The 20,524-nt window shown below is 35.7% G+C and overlaps 1 protein-coding gene across 3 annotated transcripts in view; it reads right to left on the reverse strand.

Annotated features, from left to right (window-relative positions):
* Positions 1-20,524, reverse strand: part of LOC143235289 (wings apart-like protein homolog) — an 84,554-nt gene that overhangs the window by 4,691 nt on the left and 59,339 nt on the right. For 2 of the 3 annotated variants that reach the window (XR_013019003.1, XR_013019002.1), the window contains exons 18-19: positions 8,835-9,006; positions 400-2,790 (exon numbers count right to left, since the gene is read on the reverse strand). The gene's annotated coding sequence lies outside the window, so the exon portion shown is untranslated. Of the gene's footprint in view, positions 1-399; positions 2,791-5,472; positions 6,377-8,834; positions 9,007-20,524 lie in introns of those variants that run through there. The other variant, XR_013019004.1, reaches the window with a different exon arrangement.

The raw sequence follows: 20,524 nt of genomic DNA on the forward strand, positions 1-20,524 counted from the left end.
CTCTAGTCTGACACTGGTAAATTAGGGACGGCTCGAGTAGCTTTGCGCGAAATTCAAAACAAACAAACGAACTGTACACAAGACAAGACTCTTTATATCAATAAAGAATACAATTTATGAATAAACACAAAAACCTATTCGACCCAGACACTTGTATATTTCTAGTTTTCCACAAGCTTTTACACATATGTATTACAAATTACAAACCCACATATCGATCATACAAAATATCGGCACATAACAAGGAAATACCATTTAACTAATTGCAAAAACATAAACACTATATTAAAATAGATATAGCTACTCATTAAATGAGCTATATAAACAAAATAATTAACTGAATGAATATAGATTATAACACATATTTCGTAAAATTGCAATGAAGTTGGAACTACTTACCTATAAGTGCTCTAACAGCAGGTCCTCCAGTGAATCTCTGAGTTCATGGGAAATCCTCCCAAAATGGCACACATCTTTTTCCATCTGTTTTGGAAGCTCTTGATGCTTTTGCATACAGTCTTATGTGGTGGCCAGGCTTCCATCCAGCTGGTTCCTTACTAATTTGGCGATGGTTGTTAGAGCCATTGTAGCGGCGGTACTTGGTTGATATCTTTTATTTATTTTTGTACACTTCAATGGGGGAAAAGTTTAGTTCGTTCTATAAATGTGGTGTTACCATCAGAGGTTTTATGTTTATTGGATTTCTTTGGCACTTGTCAACGAAGCACCTTTCGACAGTAACACGCAAAGCTTTTCACTCAGTGCTTTGATTTCAAATTGGTCTTTGATTTGGACTTTAGCTTTGAGACTCAGGTGTTGGGATCACTGGTTGGATGGCTGGTATACTGGGTCTAGTCTGGCTCCTTGGTTCCCTCGAAGTTGATAATATTATTGCTAACTTTAGTGGCTCTGGGTTCTTGAGACAAAGGTCATTGGCAACCATGTTTTATCCTGAGTCTAGCAGCACATCCTCATACATAAGCTTTACCAAGGTGAAGTCAAGGCTGGAACATCACTAAAATCTCAAGTATGAAATTCAATAATATTGTTTTCCATTATCTCACAGGTAAGTTTTTTTCAGTTTTTTGCAGCATAGAGAATAACAGATTACAACTGAATTATTAACTGCACATGTAGCTAGAATAGTCCAAGATTTGATCTTAAATAAAATGGGCAAAGGCTGAAAATGTAGAGTTAAACAAACTCAAATTCATAAAAAAACTTGACCAAAAATATTGTCTAAAGTTTTAATAGGCCAATTACAGAAGCTCATTTCACTACAATGTATTTTAAAACCAGAATTACTAGTTACTACTGATGCTGCTTTCAGTTTCTAACTTCCTTTTATGTGAGGCCCGGCATGGCCTGGGGGTTAGAGCGCTTGAATGTGAGAGTCACGGGTTCGAATACCTGCTCGCCTTTTCAGTTGTGGGGGCGTTATAATGTGATGGCCAATCCCACTATTTGTTGGTAAAAGAATAGCTCAATAGTGGGCGGTGGGTGGTAATGACTAACTGCCTTCCCTCTATCCTTACACTGCTACGTTAGAGACGGCTAGCACATATAACCCTCGTGTAGCTTTGCACATTATTCAAAACAAACAAACCCTTTACGTGTTTCAAGTTAACATTTTGGACCTCGTTGATACGTATACTGCCTCTGCCTCACTAATTATGTGTCACTTATGTTAGTGAGAATACGTTTGTGTTAAAACATTTCAATGTATTTTCAGAGTTTTCTATTGTTTTTAATAATGTGTTGTTTTATACGATTAGATAAGTACTCCTTGGTATAGTCAGGATACGTTTGCAGAAGGCAAACACCACTTATTCGTAAGGATGATACTTTAACATAAGATAAATTATTAAATCTTAAAATCCATAGGCTTTGCTCAATACAGAAACCAAATTTTTTCTTGCGGTCGTGCATACGAGAAAAACTAATATAACTGATATTTTAAAGATTTTTTCAACGTAAGGACCTCCCAGGTGATTAGTTTATTCCGCATTTGTTTCATATTACTGCCACTAAAACAACACCGTTCAATGCATTAAGTTTTAAACATTTATTTTTAAACGACTTATTTCTTCATGCAACAGAAGACAACTATTTGTAATCTTGTAAACATGATTCACCTAAGCTTTCAATAAGTGGACATTAAATGCTCTGTAAACAAAACTAAGAGAATGAGGATATAGTTCGGCTTATTACATTCACCAGTTTCAAAACATCTTTCTGTTTTCATGCTCAACTACAGATCTTATACTCTAGTATATTTACTTTTGAAACACAGAAGAAATTCATTAATATCATGGACGGATCCAGGGTGTGAGGTCCTGGGGTTCCCGACACCCCATCTCATCAGAATTTCAAAATTCAAATACTTGTTTCGATTCCAATTGTAGTAGAAATTATGGGAAAATAACTGTTGGTTTTTAATACACCTGTGATAGTGGACCCCCCTTCTTAAATTCCTGGATTCCCACCTGGATATTTACTAGAGATTTCAATATCTTGCCAAAAATGGAGACACTCAGAGACTGTTTTTTCTGCTAAATAACGTTTGTGACACTCCTTTGCAGTAAGCTTATTGTGTTCTTAGGGCACTTGACTCGCAATCCCAAAACCGAACACCGTGAAAATGTTATAACATGGAGAACAGTCATACTGTTCGGTTAGAGTAACCCAAGAGTTGGCAGCGGATGTTGTTAATTAACTTCCTTCCCTCTGGTCTACCACTTCGAAATTAGGGACGACTAGCACAGGTAGTCCTGGAGAAGCTTTGCGTGACTGTAACGAAAAAAACCCAAACAAAACAGCTACAATATTTACCACTGAATGAAGAAATGTATATTGAATATGGAACTGTTTTTCAACTTTATACATTTTTAAAAATCAAAATCTAATTAAATTAATCATTAATTAGAAACAATTGCCCCTTGAACTCGCTATGATTCTGTCTGTAATTAAAAATGATACATGCACAACCGAAAAAACCATTGCCTTAGCCTGAGTAAAACATGGAAATTTTATGCATGTCTGTATTGCTTTCATTAATACTATCGCTAGAAAACCACCTTAACCCCACGCACACACGTGATTATAGTCCTACTAATACATTGTTGCTTCCTGTCGTATAATCCCTTGGAGGAGCAGGGGTACGTTTACCCACTTTACATGCAAAAAATCCGGGATTCGATTTCCCTAATGGATACAGCAGAGAGTACAATGTGTCTCCACTCTAAAACAAACAAACCTGTTTTATAAAAATAAACAAAAACAACAATAAAACGAAAAATTATTTCAAAAACTAATAAAGAACAATTCGTTTTACGTAGCTTCAGTTACAAAATAAAATGTGCTTAATTTATCATTATTAATTTATAACGTTATTTCAATGAATGTTTTAACTTGATTGTGTATGTCGTGTTTAGATTCATATGAACGAAAACTGAGGTTTCAATTAACCATAAATTAAGAGCAAGTCAAGTTCTAAACAATATGAGTTAATGTCTACTTTAGAGTAAGTATTCCTTGTGTCACTTTTGTACCATAGTAAGTATTCCTTGTGTCACTTTGGTACCATAGTAAGTATTCCTTGTATCACCTTTGTACCATAGTAAGTATTCTTGTGTCACTTTGGTACCATAGTAAGTATTCCTTGTATCACCTTTGTACTATAGTAAGTATTCCTTGTATCACCATTGTACTATAGTAAGTATTCCTTGTATCACCTTTGTACTATAGTAAGTATTCCTTGTATCACTTTTGTACCATAGTAAGTATTCCTTGTGTCACTTTTGTACTATAGTAAGTATTCCTTGTGTCACTTTGGTACCATAGTAAGTATTCCTTGTATCACCTTTGTACTATAGTAAGTATTCCTTGTATCACCTTTGTACCATAGTAAGTATTCCTTGTGTCACTTTGGTACTATAGTAAGTATTTCTTGTGTCACTTTGGTACTATAGTAAGTATTCCTTGTGTCACTTTGGTACTATAGTAAGTATTCCTTGTGTCACTTTGGTACTATAGTAAGTATTCCTTGTGTCACTTTGGTACTATAAATTTTTAAAACTGATTTTTACATACTGTTTCATTTAATATTTTTGGGAATCAAAGGTCAGTATTGCCTCACTTTGATTGAATAATTTAATCTAATAACAAAGATTGTATCTGAATATTATTTGTAATCAGTAGTGAGATAATTCTTCAAATGTATAATACTGAAATACTACATTGTTTTTGTTTTGTGTTAATCACTTTAAGAACAGAAGTGTAGAAGATAAAATAATTTCAACTTCACTCGGAATATGAACCATGAATTCTAGAAATTGTCCAAGTTCTCGGATTAAGTAGCATGTAACTAGAAACGTTTTTTAATGAAAATCATCAAGAGCACGTTCCAGTGTATACATGTTAAACATTTCGTTTCAGCTTTCTACCAATGCACTTTAGGCTCTCTGACTTGTTTGTGAACACTAAAGAAAGCGCATGTATAGGTTAAAAACGCCTACTGCGCCCTGGAAAGAAGCCGCGAGAACTAACGTTTTTATAGTGTTATAATTCAAATGGATTATAAAATAAATCACATTAATGTGTCGCGAATGGCATTACTACATATTAGACGCGTTCAACGCGGCATGATAATGCGGTTTTTGTGTGTTATAATTTACCTTTCGCAGTCTGTTCTCATCAAAATTTAATGGCCAGTCACTGGCAATTTACTGGCACCATTCTTTACTAGATCTGGCTCCAACTGAAGAGGCTTGTCACGCTGTTCGGCAAATTATCCACGTGACTCTTCGGTCAGCACTCGGCAAGCCATATAGCAACACAAATACACCGACCAATCACGGTGTAATACAGGGGGTGGAGTAAGCTATTTTAAAGCAATTTGGAAATCTCGCCACGTCGTTACCTTTCATGTCAAAATGTCCGGTCGTGCTATGTTTGACGACTGTGTATTTTAACAATAGCCCTGCAGTTCAATTTCCATTATGAAAGACCTCGTTGTAAGTCTGTCATGTTCAAAGCACACCACCCTTTCCTGCTGGATTTCATAAATATGTTTAGTGTACGAGGATGAAGGTTTACTAGCACATATTTCAACAGAGAAATCCAAAGGCAAGGGCGTTATAACGTAACGGTCAATCGTATTATTCGTTGGTAAAACAGTAACCCAAAAGTTCAAGAAGGACGGTGATAACTAGCTGTATTCTATTTAATCCTTTACTCCAAAAGTAGGGACGATTAATTATGATTGTCCTCGTTTAGATTTGCACGAAATTTAAAACAAACAAAAAGGAGGTATGACTAGAAGCCTTATCTTGGTGGACCCATATCTGTTTGTAGATTGAAATCCTTCTTGATTATGTTGTATACCGTTGTCCGGGGTACGTGGACTAATTTTGCACTGAACTTTGTGTTCGTAGATTTTCATTTGTTACAACACTCCGACTTTTTTTTTTTTTTTACCATGGCTAGAATACGACTTATTGTGAGTATTTTTTTTTTATGTTCCTGGTACCCTAAATAGATTCATATTCTTTTCTTTTCCATCAGTGGCAGATTTAAGGTAGTGTGAGCCCTACATCACCCGTAATTTTACATACAATAAAATTATCAATGGCCCCCATTAAGACCATGGGCCCTGGAGCTGAACCCTCTCTATCTCCTACCTGAGTACGCCACTGTTTTACATTACTATTAAGTACAAGTAATGTAATCGCTTTGGAAGTTCTTAATCCATGGGCTGAATAAATCTTATTTTGTTAGTGTAAGAGTATTTGGTGTCGGAAAGGATTGCTATGTAATTATCCCAAAAATAAATAATTTTAGGTAGCATAACGTTACCTACAAAACATCAAACAAAGTCAAATTATAGTAATGATACATTATGTTCTACCGCGATTTTATATTAGCTGTGTTTATCATATGATTTGTTGATTTGCATGCTCAAAATTCTTTTAAAAACACGTACGCAACCCTGTTTATGTGCCACAAAACTATATAAAAACAGACAACGAAATGCAACGGTCAGGGTATTTTATTCAGCGTCCTGACCATGAAAGTAATTTATCTCGAGATACACTCTCCTCACCCCTAAAAACACATACAGCAAAATTGGGTCCTGTAATCCATACCATGAAAAGATGCCTTCACGCCTAAAACCATTTAAAATTAAAACACAGTTAGAATCATGTTAACACCAATGTCTAAGCAATTCTTAATTAATCCAGGGAGTCGTTACTTCATCACATCCTTTGTCTTCGTCGTCTTCCAAAGACCAACTAGCCGTCCTCACAACTACCACCACCTTCGATCAGCCAGTTATCCTGCTCTACTTTCCAGTTTCACAGCTTTCCTCCATCCGCTTTAAATGTTAATTTAGACCCATTTTAAGTAATTCAGTATTTATCATACCCTCCAAGTTATACCACTATTCTTTCCAATAGAACCTAACCTTACTTTCGCGAGCCGGGGCTGAAAAGAAACGAACGTTTCTGAGCGCAAGCCACTTCGGGGGTGACTTGTGAGATATAAAACCAAATGCACTGACAAGCTATATTGACTGACTGCAACAGTTTTTCGGTTAACGTTGTGTACAACGTGTGTGAAATTAGATGATGTTATATTTTTGACACAGCTAGTTAATTTAACTAGCATAAATAATTCCGAACAAATTAAATGTTTTGTACCCAATAATCATGTTATAGACTCAGCTTCAAATTATGATTCTGTCAAATCTAAAGGTTCTTTATTTAGGGATTAAAACTCGATGTCATAGCAAAACAATACAACAGTTATTCATTTCTCACTTTAGGCATTTTAATCTTACGACCAGTGCTGGATGTCAAGAAAAATAAATTACTCAAACATATTAAACTCAACTTGTAATGTATTTCTTTAAGGTAAACATGTTTTTTTTTTCTTCTCGAGCAACAAAACATTCTTATAATATTAAATTTAAATTGTAATGCATTTCGTTAAGCTAAACCTATTATTTGTATTCAGGCAACAAAGCATTCTTAATGACTAAACCTATCGGTAAGTAATAATTTTTTCTCTTTTACTTCTATGGTAAAGATCGTGTTTGAATTACAAATGTTAGAAAAAATGTATAAATAAATGTCAGAAGAAATAGTTTGGTTTGTTTTGAATTTCGCGCAAAGCTGCACGAGGGCTGTCTGCGCTACTCGTGCGCAAAGCTGCACACAGGGCTGTCTGCGCTACCCGTCCATAATTTAGTAGTGGAAAACTATAGGGAAAGCAGCTAGTCATCACCACTCATCGCCAACTCTTGAGCTACACTTTTACCAACGAATAGTAGGATTGATCGTCACATTATAATGACCCCACGGCTGAAAGGGCGAGCATGTCTGGTGTAATAGAGATACGAACCCACGACCCTTGGATTACGAGTCGAATGCCTTAATCACCTGGCCATGCCGGGCCGCTTCCTGCTTTATCTAGTTGTTGTTGCTGTTTTTAAAAGTTACATTTAGTTGTTGGTTGGGAATTTAGTTTTATATAAAATTAATATATTGTATAAGATTATCCCACAAGATATGTCGTTTTCTGGGATGCATTTTTCTTGACTAAATGAAGTTATTCTGAAAGTCATGTACGTTATATGGGATGACTTGGTAGCATTAAGTGTAAGCCAGTTCGTTTCTTTACTAGTTTTTGTTTTATTTATTTTAGAAACCTCAATTATCATGAAGGTGTCAGAGGAGCACATAAGACATATAATGTTTTACGAGTCCAGAAAAGGGAAAAGTGAAGCATTCAAGAGTATACAGCAATGACATTCTGAATGTGAGGAAGTGTCAAAGATGGTTCAATACGTTTAGAATTAGTGACTGCAGTTTGACAGATGCAGCTCACACTGGGTACCCTGTTGAGTTTGATAATGACCTGCTTCTAGCAACACTTGAGGAGGATTGTAACTGTTGAATAATTAGCCCAGAAGCTTAATGTATTTCTTTCCACTGTCCATCGACATTTGCAACAACTTGGTAGAGTTTCAAATTTCGGAAAATAGGTGCCACATGAGTTGTCAGCTGATAATACTATGTAACAAAATTTTTACTTTTTCTTGTTTCTGGGCAGAAAGTGTTATTTCCCAATTGCTTATGCCTAAAGTAAATGGAAAAGACCTATTTTTCTCTTCAAACTTATAACGGAAACAAGATGGGAAACTATATTTGGGGACTGATACGTGAAAGTGATTTACATTACAGTCGCAATTCTCGAAACACTACTCACTTCCAAACATTTTTGTTTATACTTATGTAACTTTAGTATAAATACATGTAAATCTTGATTTATATGTTGGTTTATTCAGACTTTATGTAAATGAAAATGTTCAAATTTGCTCGTTTTAACAAAAAAAGAGGTTAATTTCTAAATTTCATTATCCAGGTCACAAAAGCAAAGTTTGAAAGGAATAATGGTCATTTTGTGTTCTTTTACAACATCCAGGAATAAAATTTGTGTTACATAGTGTAATCTAAGAGAATGAGTAGACGTCTACACATCTCTTCACTCTCGTGAACTTCAAGCTTCGTTTTTGAACCGCCTAGTGACTGGAGATAAAATTTGGATACTCTGTCAAAGTGTTAAAAGCCGCCAACAGTGGGATAGTGCATGAGAACCAGCTACATCGTAACCAAAAGCGAACATTCTAGGATGGTTTTGCTTAGTGTTTGGTGGTATAAAAGTGGTGTAATACAGTTTGAGTTATTATAGCCAAATCAAACAACTACTACTGAGAGATACTGTCAGCAACTTGATCGACCGAACACTGCACTAAAGAAAAAGAGACCTACTTTGGTGAATAGGAAAGGAGTTGTTTTCCACCATGACAATGCACGTCCTCACACTGCTAAGATCACTTTCAGAAAAACTGAAGAGCTTGATTAGAAGAAACTTCCCCATCCCCCTTAATCTCGTGATCTTGCTCCTTCAAATTATCATCCTTCCAGAAGCTTGCAACATCATCTGAATAAAAAACAATTTACTTCTATGGATGAATTAAAAACACCACTCAAAACCACCCGATTTTTTATCAGCCTGGTTTAAAAATCTTTTGAGACGTTGATAGACTGTTATTAAAAATGATAGAAAATACATAATTGATTAAAATTGTTATTTGAGTTGTTATTTTTTCATTTTAAATATTAGTGTTACAAACGACATTTCTTACGGGATGACCTGATAGTTTTCTAACACTAAATTTGGATAATATTAACTTTTAATTACAGAATGTAATTAAATTAATGTTGGTTAATTAATAGTTTCAGTTAGTTTTTATTAGTACAGATATTACTCAGCATAACGACCATGACTGGGCAATAAGCACAGTCGTAAGGCTGAAAAGTCGTTAAAACGAATTATAACCTAAAATTACACCATTTGCATCAGCCCTTCCAACACCGATATTCATAGGAAGTAATTCAACTATTAAATCTACAATTATTTCAACATTAATACACACTTGTATTAGGAAAACCATAATATAATAATATGCCTGAAAAATGTGAACAGAGAGGACCGACTTCTTAAAACAGTGAAATATTTTAGTACAACGTCGGCGCATTTGTTTCGGCGATGTTAACCGACCTAATAATTTTTATTATGATTTTTAACAACAATAAATCTTTGTCAGTTTAAATGCTGATATTTATTTGTATTTTACGTTTAAGATGTGGGCAGAGAATTAGAGCCGAATCGCCCAGCGAATGAAAAAGTGAAAAACTTGTTTACAGTAACCAGGCAACCTTAATAAGCTTAATGTTTACAGTAACCAGGCAATCTTAATAAGCTTAATGTTTACAGTAACCAGGCAACCTTAATAAGCTTAATGTTTACAGTAACCAGGCAACCTTAATAAGCTTAATGTTTACAGTAACCAGGTAACCTTAATAAGCTTAATATTTACAGTAACCAGGTAACCTTAATAAGCTTAAATTATTTTTCTATTGATATTTTATGCTGTTGTTGCTTTCTTATAGCAAAGCCACATTGGACTATCTTCTGAGTCCACCGAGGGAAAGCTGTTTTGTGAAAGTTTATGTGTGAATATATATGATTTATTGTTCTTGAGACAACATAGACTAATACGTTTTAGTGAATTTGTTCCAGAAGTGTCCCTGCTGGTACAGTGATAAGTCCACTGATTTACAACGTTAAAATCAGGCGTTCGATTTCCCTATCTGGACTCACCAAATAGCCCAGTGTGGTTTGCTGTAACAGAAACACTTGTTCCAGAATGTCAGACTAGTGATTGATGTACTTGTGTAGATATACATTTCCCAGCAGTTTTTTGTTAATAAGTACACAAACGTGATTTTTATCAACCTAAAGCAGCGACTTCTGAATTATATTCCACTTCAACTTGGTTTTACAGATGCCTGTTGAACGAAACACCAAAATTTGAATGGAGTGAAGGCCTACCAAAGAGGGCAGAATAGAGATATTGAACTTAGAGTGGAATGTCATTCAACGAATGAATGAAGATTTTACTTCTTTTTCTTATCATCAAGAGTGGTTCAACCTAATCTTTGTGTTATGGAATGGAAGAAGTGGGAATTCATCTCTTGTCATTCCCAGTTACAACTGAGAATTATTTTTCGTCATCAAATATAATTCTTTATTTTGAATGAAGTCGTCTGCTGCCTGTTGATGTGAATGAACTGATGAGGAAATAAGTTGAAGGACTGGAAGTGCCGTACACGGGAGCGGCCACAAAATGTTAACTTACTGCATTCGGGAAGTTCATTTACACAGTTGTATAAAATTACAAGATTAAAACGTGAAGCTCTAGATGTAGTGCTTCATAAAAGGCTTGAGTAGCCAACTTTAACACGTGTGATGGATTTTTAAAAGAATGAATTAAATCTAATAAAATAGTCGGGAAACATTTCTCAGTTCATACTAGGATGGCATATAGTCAATATTTACATTACGATCTAGTCTCTTGGTCCTCAAATTTGGACATAACTCACTAATTTCAGTTTCTGTGTGTGTAGCATATTCTAATTTACTTTTTCCCTTGGTTTATAGAGACACTTATTTAGTTCAATTTACGTTGTTTGTTTCGCATGGATTTTTTCTTGTAATACCAGATGAATTATAGTTGCTCACGGAATGATGAAAGAGACAATTACGACAACGACAATAGTACTAGCAGTGAAAGGGCATGAAGGACAGATATTTCACTTGTTCTTACACCTGTATTCCGTGATGTTTCACATTAGTGATAATAATAGACTGGCAGTCATTCTGCTTAACTACCACATGAAAGAATAGGCTGGTTGCTGCAGTCATTAAGCATCATCAGCTGTCCTAACTTCCGTAAAATTGAAGATGTTTTGAGGCTCTAGTTCTGTGTTTAATTACAACATCTAGAGTCAAAAGTGCCCAATGGCTTGAACACAGTTAGGGTGAAAATGGTAGAAAGATATGAGTATTGCAGAATTGGTCCTCTCATATATACGTCTATATAAGTAAAACACTACTGTCTGTTGTATGTCCATGCAACTATTTCGAGGGTATGGATGGATCTTCACTAAATTTAGAATGCAAGATCATTGGGTTAATGCAGGGGTACATACAAATTTTCAGTTTTGTATTTTGGTTTGGTTTGTTTGGACTTTCGCGCAAAGATACACAAGAGCTATCTGCTCTAGACAGCCCAATTTACCAGTGTAAGTCTAGAGGGAAGGCAGCTAGTCATCACCATCCACTGCGAACTATTGAACTACTCTTACACCAACGAATAGTGGTTGGCCATCATATTATAACGCCCCCACACTGCTGAAAGAATGTTTGGTGTGATGGAGATTTGAACTCGCGACCCTCAGATTGTGTCGAGCGCCCTAACCACTTGGCCATGTCGATCGTAAGAGCAAAGTAAAGACCAAATTTACCTGTAGTGTTTGAAGTTAATACTTGGAACAGGAAGAAACAATTCGACTGCAACTGTACACACGTGTTTCCATTGAGGCTTACTTACGCACTACCTACACGTAGGTTTGGTTTGTTTTGAATTTCGCGCAAAGATACAAGAGGGTTATCTGCGCTAGCCGTCCCTAATTTATCAGTGTAAGACTAGAGGGAAGGTGCCTAGTCATCATCACTCATCGTCAACTCTTGGGCTACTCTTTTAGCAAGGTATAGTGGGATTGACCACAACATTATAACGCTCCCACACTGCTGAAAGGGAAAGCATATTTGGTGTGACGGGGATTCGAACCCGCGACTTTCGGATTACGAATCGATTGCCTTAACCACCTGGCCATGCTGGGCCCCTACAGGTAGGAAATACCACCTTTAAGATGTGTAAATCAGACAAGTTCAAAGGTCACAGTATTTAATTATAGAGACGCTGTGCTTCTTTTTCTAGTACTAAAGCTATAAGTTTACGTGTCTCACTTTCTCTTATATTAGTGTCAGGATCTAATTAATGAAGTATAATAGAATGTTCTAATTACATAAGTACGTTAAACTTGAAGAACATAACTTTTTGAATAAAGAAATGAGCTTACTATATTAGAATAGTAACCTAAACCAAATAACGTCTTTCCATTAAATCTTGTGTAATTGTTTGTTGCAAAGTAATATTTTCTATGAATAAGCATTACTGCTGACTTCGTCAATATTTAATAACTTTTTGTTTGTTTGTTGTTAAGAGCTGAGCTACACAATGGTCTATCTGTCTTCTGCCCGCCACGAGTATTGAAACCCCACTTTTAATATTGTATTCTCTGCATTACGAGTCAGCAGGGGACTATTTAATCACACGTAGGTATTTTGTGTATATATATATATATGTGTGTGTGTGTGTGTGTATGTTTTCTTTTATGTTAATAACTGAATTATAATTTTCGATTAGTGGTAAGCAACCAATTATGCCTTTACCTGGCTCCGCTAGCTTTTATAAACCTCACTATTACTACTCAGCTGTATAAACAAAACTATAAACAAAAGAAGGAAATGGGGTATTAATTTATACCTTTAAAACCCTATTTTTCAAGGACAACAAAATATACATATAGAAGATTTATAATGCTTAGATCAAGTTGTGCATATATTTTTAGTTAAGTAGCAACATCATTATATGTAGCTATCAAAGCGTTAAAAAAAAAGACATGTATGTATGTTTGTGAGTCCGATCTGGCCAAGCGTTGCAAGGTCTGTTGTTTGTGTTCACATACTTGTTTATTCCGGCAGTGTATAAAGAGCATTAATTTTGTGTATGTACTTATCTACTAGATTGCATGATTAAACATTTTGTTTATTTAATATGAGTATATCTCAAAAAGAAGACGCAGTAGAATTATACTCACTAAAAGATTCTGATTTGCAAAACAGCTGCTGACAGTTTTATTTCAAAGAAACATCTAATATTTTCTTGTAAAAAATTCCAAATTCTCAAAATATAGACAGACTACACATATTCAAAGCCGCCGTGCGATTTTCTTTATAAAATGTATATTCAATACGTTATCATTGTACAAGTGTCGGGATGATGGTTTCAACCCATAGCGACATGTTCTCACTTTTAAACTTCGTGTTGTACGTGATGAAACAAGGGCCCATAACGAGGCCTAACCACTGAACTCACCAATAAAAATAAGAGTATAAACCTAGGTTAACGATACTAGCGTATTCGTTCTTCAATTACATTAAGAAACCTGTGATTAGGTAACAAGATATACAAGAGTTATAAATTATATCACCTACTGTGCGGTTGTCTGCGTAAGTTGATATATGGTATCATTATATACTCTATAAATAAGTATACAGAAGGAAATCGTGTTAAATTTCGGGTCACCCCTTGAAAAAGCATGGTCATAAATCTCTATGTTTAAACTGAGCTTGACAGTTGAAACGAACCGCCACTGAACGAACAGAGATAAAACGTGGTAATGTGAGACAAAAAAATTATTTCAATTGCTTCACCGAGAGGTAAGGAGTTCACCTTACTTAAGCTAATGTCGCACATATCCAGATTTTCTTAGAATTCCGTAGTCGTGTAGCGCAAAATGAACTTGTTATTATTTTAAGATAAAGATCTATCTATTCAAGCTTAAAGACTTGCTGGAAATCGACTCAGATCGAAACAACAATTCTAAGAACCCAAGAGTTGGAAAGTAAAAAAGAATGTATACTACCAATCACCAAATTCAGTTTATTACTACAGATCTATGACACTGATTGGGAGATATACGTTTCAACATCCACGAATCAAAGCCAGAAAACAAAGAATGAAACGAGTCCAAATATACATTGGATTTGCATTTCATTAAAAAACATTTAATGGAAGTTTTACAATTCTTTTAGAAAGTAGAAGGCCTGGCATGGCCAGGTGGGTTAAGACGTTCGACTCGTAATGTGAGGGTCGTGGATTCGAATCCTCGTCGCATCAAACATGCTCGCCCTTTCAGCTGTGGGAGCGTTATAATGTGATGGTCAATCTCACTATTCCTTGGTAAAAGAGTAGCCCAAGAGTTGGCGGCGGGTGGCGATGACGAGCTGCCTTCTCTCTAGTTTTACACTGTTAAATTATAGACGGATAGCGCAGATAGCCCTTGAGTAGCGAAATTCAAAACAAACCAAGAAAGCAGAAAAAAAAGAGAGTATATCGTACACAAATCATACCGATGTAAGTGAAAGAAGTGATTATTAAATCTTTTTTTATATATAATCAAATTCACAAATATTTTCAACAGTAACACAATGTTTATTACAAAGTTTCACTCGTACAGGTTATATTGTTTTGAGAAAACATTCTACTTCGATTTCTATTACTTCCCCTGAAATATCTTGGTGGGACAGCGATAAATTTATGGTTATAACGCTGAAATACGGAGGTTAATTCCCTACGGTGCGGTAGGCACAACGGATAATCCAATGTGGCTTTGCTCTAGAATAAACAGTTTCCCTGACACAAATGCCAAAGGAAGGAAGATGTTGCGAAAACATAAGGTTTACGGAAATGGTTTGTTTGTTTGTTTTTTAATTTCGCGCAAAGCTACTTGAGGGCTATCTGTGCTAGCCGTCCCTAATTTAGCAGTGTAAGACTAGAATGAAGGCAGCTAGTCATCACCACCCACCACCAACTCTTGGGCTACTCTTTTACCAACAAATAGTGGGATTGACCGTACCATTATAACGCTCCCACACTGCTGAAAGAGCGAGCATGTTTGGTGCAACAGGAATTCGAACCCTCAGATTGTGAGTCGAATGCCTTAATCACCTGGTCATGTTGGGTCTGTTTTCGGAAATAAGGTCGAAAGTGGCTCAATGGTTATCGTATTGGGCAATGGGCCTGCAGATCCGTCATTTGCATCTCGCTGCTACAAATTATAATTATAAGGCTAACGTTTAACTAACACATACAGTCACACAAGCTTAGCCTTCGAGATGGTGATGAGTGGGTTATAATTATCTATCTCTCTTCCCTCTTTAGCACATCAGTTTATAATTATGGACAACTAGCGCATATAACGTTCGAGTAATTTTGAACAGATATTCGAATACAAGCAAAACAATTTACAGACATATGCATATGAAGTGTAACCATCTCTTCATTTATTATTAATTTATCACCCATGTTATCTGCCAACATATTTTTTTCGTTACGATTCTTCAGAGGGATCATCCATTTTTTTAATTTTTGAAAGCCCCTCAAATAAAAGTTTGATATTCTTAAGAATTTTTATATCCAAAGGTCTTTCATTTTAAGTGGTAAATGTCTGTAAGAAATGTAGCCAAAACATAGTATCCAACTCTTTAATAATATATTTACGAAACGTGTTTTTTGTTGTTTTTTTTTTTTGGGGGGGAAAGAGTAATAGAAGTTAAGGTTGTGATATTTGGAGTTTTACCTTAGATGAGTTCAGTCGACGTTTTTCGTGTATAAAACAAATTTTTATTGTAAATACCGAGCTAAAATACGAACCAAGGAATCTATGAATTAATAGCTTAATTTTTGTTTGAAGAACTCAGACAAAACAACCTTTCTTTTAAAGACTGTGGAAACTGCCTTCAACAAATTTAAAGTTAGTAAAAGGAAATATTTTTATTACTCTCATTTGCGATCAGTTTCGAGAAATATTGGATATGATTACAAAAACATCGATATAAAATATAGGCCCTTGTAACTGAATCTGTGTAACTATAAATTATGTTTTGACGAAATAACAACAACCAGATTCTGAAGTTTTATATACTGCAGAATTAGAATTAGTCTTTTTTTATCCAAGGTTTTAAATCATTATTTTTGTATGTTACTGAGTAAAGTTATAGCGATAAAAACCCACCAGGAAGCACTATCTCAATAAACTAAATTATGGCTGATTTATATTTGTGACGCAATAAATATTCATTATATGGTTAAAAATCGAGTTTTGTAGATTTATTTTAGACAATAAGTAGCGGTTAGATGAAGAGAACGGAAACTTGTCATGCTGTTGATTCATATTTTAAACCCCACAACAACAACAAAAAACACGCACAAAAACCGAGACGACGTGATGTATAAACATGGTCGTTTCATACCAGTGTCTGACAGTCATTTCTTTTGTCTTGTCTATATTGTGTCTTAGCTTGTTTGAAGATATTCGTTCAGCAGCAACAGATTACCTGTGATTATTGGTACAATATTCAAAAGATAAAAACGCTATTGTGTTTTAACACGTCACGAAAAGCAATTATTATAACAAATCTTTTTCTAATCAAGATAAATGTTCACCGAACCCTGGATAACATTTGGTGTAATTCTTCTTCACGATACCAGACGTACTCTTGTAAGGCCATATTATTAACTTTATCACAAGCCTGACAGGAAAAATACTATAATTACAGCATTTATAACAGCCAATCGCCTCTCATTTCTCCCCTTTATTTCCCAGTTAATCCAACCGTACATAATAACTTTATTGTGTCTTTACATTTCTTGACAATATTCTATTTCTGACTCTGGACGTTGAATAGAAAATGTGATTATTTGAACCTCGAAGCACGACATCCTCTATACCGTATCTGTGAATAAGTTTGCTGATAAATAAATTGTCAAGACTGAGGGCTTACAACGTTAAATATTACGGCTCAATCTCTGCTTTGCGTTTAGCAACAACGACCAGAGCCGAGGTTGGGGGGTAGTGGATCTGGCTTCCTTGAACAAAATTCTATGATATTGTTTGTTTGAAATTAAGCACAAAACTATACGTTGGGTTTAGCTACCACGGGTATCAAAACTCGGTTTCTCGCAGTGTGAAATTTCCACTGCTCTGCCACTGGTTCACCTAGAGATATTGCGCACAATTTTCAGTTTTCATTTGTAACAAACTCGTTTTGTATCATTTAATTAAAAAATAAAACTTCTATAAACACTATTATATTTGATTTATTTTAATGACCATTTTATTAAATTTTAGATCAATTTTCAGTTTTTCAATATATTAGATCCCCAATAAACAACCAAAAGAGTAAAACGATGTTAGAATAACCATTAGCCGTTGTCAAGCCTTAGTAAGTTTAATGTATTAAGTATTTTTTTATTTCTTGTATTGTGCACCGTGCTTGTTGTTGTATCTCATGAGGACGGTTGGTATGAGTATTAACATTTTTTACTAATAAAGCAGAAAACAACGTTTCGACCTTCTTAAGTCATTTTCAGGTTAACTTGAACACCTTTGTTAAGCTAAACACGACCTAAGAAGGTCCAAACGTTATTCTCTGCTTTATAAGTAAAAATGTTAATACCCACACCAGCCGTCCTGAGATACATTTTTTATTTCAAATGTTTCTCGTCACCACAAAACTCTTCCTGTTACTTCTTTACAAATAGAAGGGCAGATCTCTTCACATCCTTACACAGTGTACTTTTCATCTACATGAGAATACGAATTTCTTAAAAAGAAAGAAATATTCATTGAGTCTCAGCATAATCTTTGTTTTGTTTGTTTGTTTTGGAATTTCGCACAAATCTACTCGAGGGCTATCTGTGCTAGCCGTCCCTAATTTAGCAGTGTAAGACTAGAGGGAAGGCAGCTAGTCATCACCACCCACCACCAACTCTTGGGCTACTCTTTTACCAACGAATAGTGGGATTGACCGTCACATTATAACGCCCCCACGGCTGAAAGGGCGAGCATGTTTGGCGCGACGGGGATGCGAACCCGCGCCCCTCAAATTACTAGTTGCACGCCTTAACACGCTTGGCCATGCCGGGCCATCTCAGCATAATCTTGAACTTAAAAATATAAAAGCGATTTGCTATTGACTCATTACGATGCTTTTGAATATAAAATGATTAATGCGGAAAGCCCACTTCAAGTTTTTATTTTTACCATAAATCCTGTTTTACGACGTGACTTCTTTGTACACCCAAACAGTTACAACATACACTCTTAAACACTCCCCCCAACACGTTATTTTCTACCTCATTTATTTCACTCGACGTTCCAACCTAAAAGCAAAGGTACTGAGTTGAACTGATGATATATTTAACCAATTGACAACAACCAGGTGGGTTAAGGCTTTCGACTGGTAATCTGAGGGTCGCGGTTTCGAATTCCCGTCGTACCAAACAGCCATGGGGGCTTTATAAGGTGACGGTCAATCCCAGTATTTGTTGGTAAAAGAGTAGCTCAAGAGTTGGCGGTGGGTGGTGATGACTAGTTGCCCTCCCTCTAGTCTTACACTGCTAAATTAGGGATGGCTAGAGCAGATGGCCCTCGCGTGGCTTTGCGCGAAATTCCAAAACAAACAAACAATTGACAACAAAGAACTCTCAAAAAAAAATATTTACAATACTAAATTACAGAAATTGTGAAACTGAAGCTGTACCACCAGCCATTTCTGTGGTAGTTTTCAGACGTTGTTTGCTTCTGCTGATAATTCTTCAACGTGATAAACAAAGTTATTGATTTCTTCCACGTCAGCTACATATTTTCCTGAATTTCAAGTCATGTGGGACAGAATCAGATTTAATAGTGTGTATACTTGATTACTCAGTAAATTACGACAACTGAAGATACGTATTGGGTTATATGTAGTTATTCAAGCTACTTCCAAAATGTTCTTGAAATGTTCAGAATATTTTCAGTTTGGAGTTCTAGAATGTTCTGGATATTTCAAAATGTTCTAGAAAAGGAGTACCATAAGTTTCCTGCACGTGCCATGGATCTAATAAAAGATGAGGTGCAAACGTAACCTAAGTGATTTGGGCTATCTGTGCTCTGCCCACCACGGTATCGAAACCAGATTTTTAGCGTCGTAGCCCTGTAAACTTATCGGTGAGTCACTGAGGGGAGCGGAACCCCAGGTGATGTGAATAAGTAAACAAAGTAAACTCTCGTAACAGAAAATAAAGATTTACGGTTACTAAGAGTTATATTCATCGAAGGAATTCGTGTTTCACAGACTTTCTGCCTTAGCTTTTGCTGAGTAATATAGAGTTGAAGAGTGATGTATGTGAATCTAATCTATGTTCTACAACAGAGTTGAAACTCTGCACAAATACAGCATTGTAAAACGTTATGGACACGGCAAGTGAAAGTAATAAAAGACCAAATATTATCGGAATGCTACTCTTTCATCCGATTCAAAACGAGCTTTACCAGATTACAGGCACGAGCTAACAGTTAACACTATGATTATCTGTCATCCAACTAAACAGGAAAAACCACACCAGTACAAAGTTATAAAAGCGCAAAGAGTAACATCCAGTAATAACTATTGTGACTGAAGTGCTGTGTGAGAAAAGAACAAAGTTAATTGTGATCAAGGAAACTCGCCGTTTCAGTGGGATATGTAATACAATACGATTAGTTCGTGAATTTCGTTCAAAGCTATAAAAGGGCTATCTGCGCTTGCTGTCCGTGATTTGGCAGTGAAAGACAAGAGAAAAGACAACTAGTCATTACCACCCACTGCCAACATTTGAGCTATTCTTTTACCAATATTTAGAGGGACTGACAGTCAGGTTATAAATCCCACACACACACGAGCATGTTTGGTGGAAAGGGCATTCGAGCCCGCTACCCGCAGATTGCGAGTCAAGCGACCTAAACCACCTGGCCATGTCGGGCCGTCTGAAGAAGTAAGTGAAAGGGGTCGATGTAGAAACTCTTCAATAGCGATGTCAAATATATTGTGTTCTTCATGAGAAGAGAACAGTTTTGTTAACATCCTTGCTGTAATTACGAAAATGATTCAGATTCACTGAAAAGCTTGTAAAACGTATGTTCAAGGTTGTCAAACGAAGAATAATGCAAACATGAACGGTAAAAGACAAAACAACAACAACAACTAGTAAACACGAGGGCAGTTTATAACAAAAAAAGTATTTATTTTTGCACACAAAAAATGGTTTGTTACATAACTGATGGGGTTTATTTTTTTCTTTTCGTCTGGTTGCTGAGGTTGATAAGAGCAACCTGAAAGTTAGCATAACTTCTCCTAATTTAATACTGATAAGTACATAAATGGCAGCAATAAACAGCAT

Source organism: Tachypleus tridentatus, chromosome 12, assembly GCF_004210375.1.
Source record: "Tachypleus tridentatus isolate NWPU-2018 chromosome 12, ASM421037v1, whole genome shotgun sequence".
NCBI lineage: Eukaryota > Metazoa > Arthropoda > Merostomata > Xiphosura > Limulidae > Tachypleus > Tachypleus tridentatus.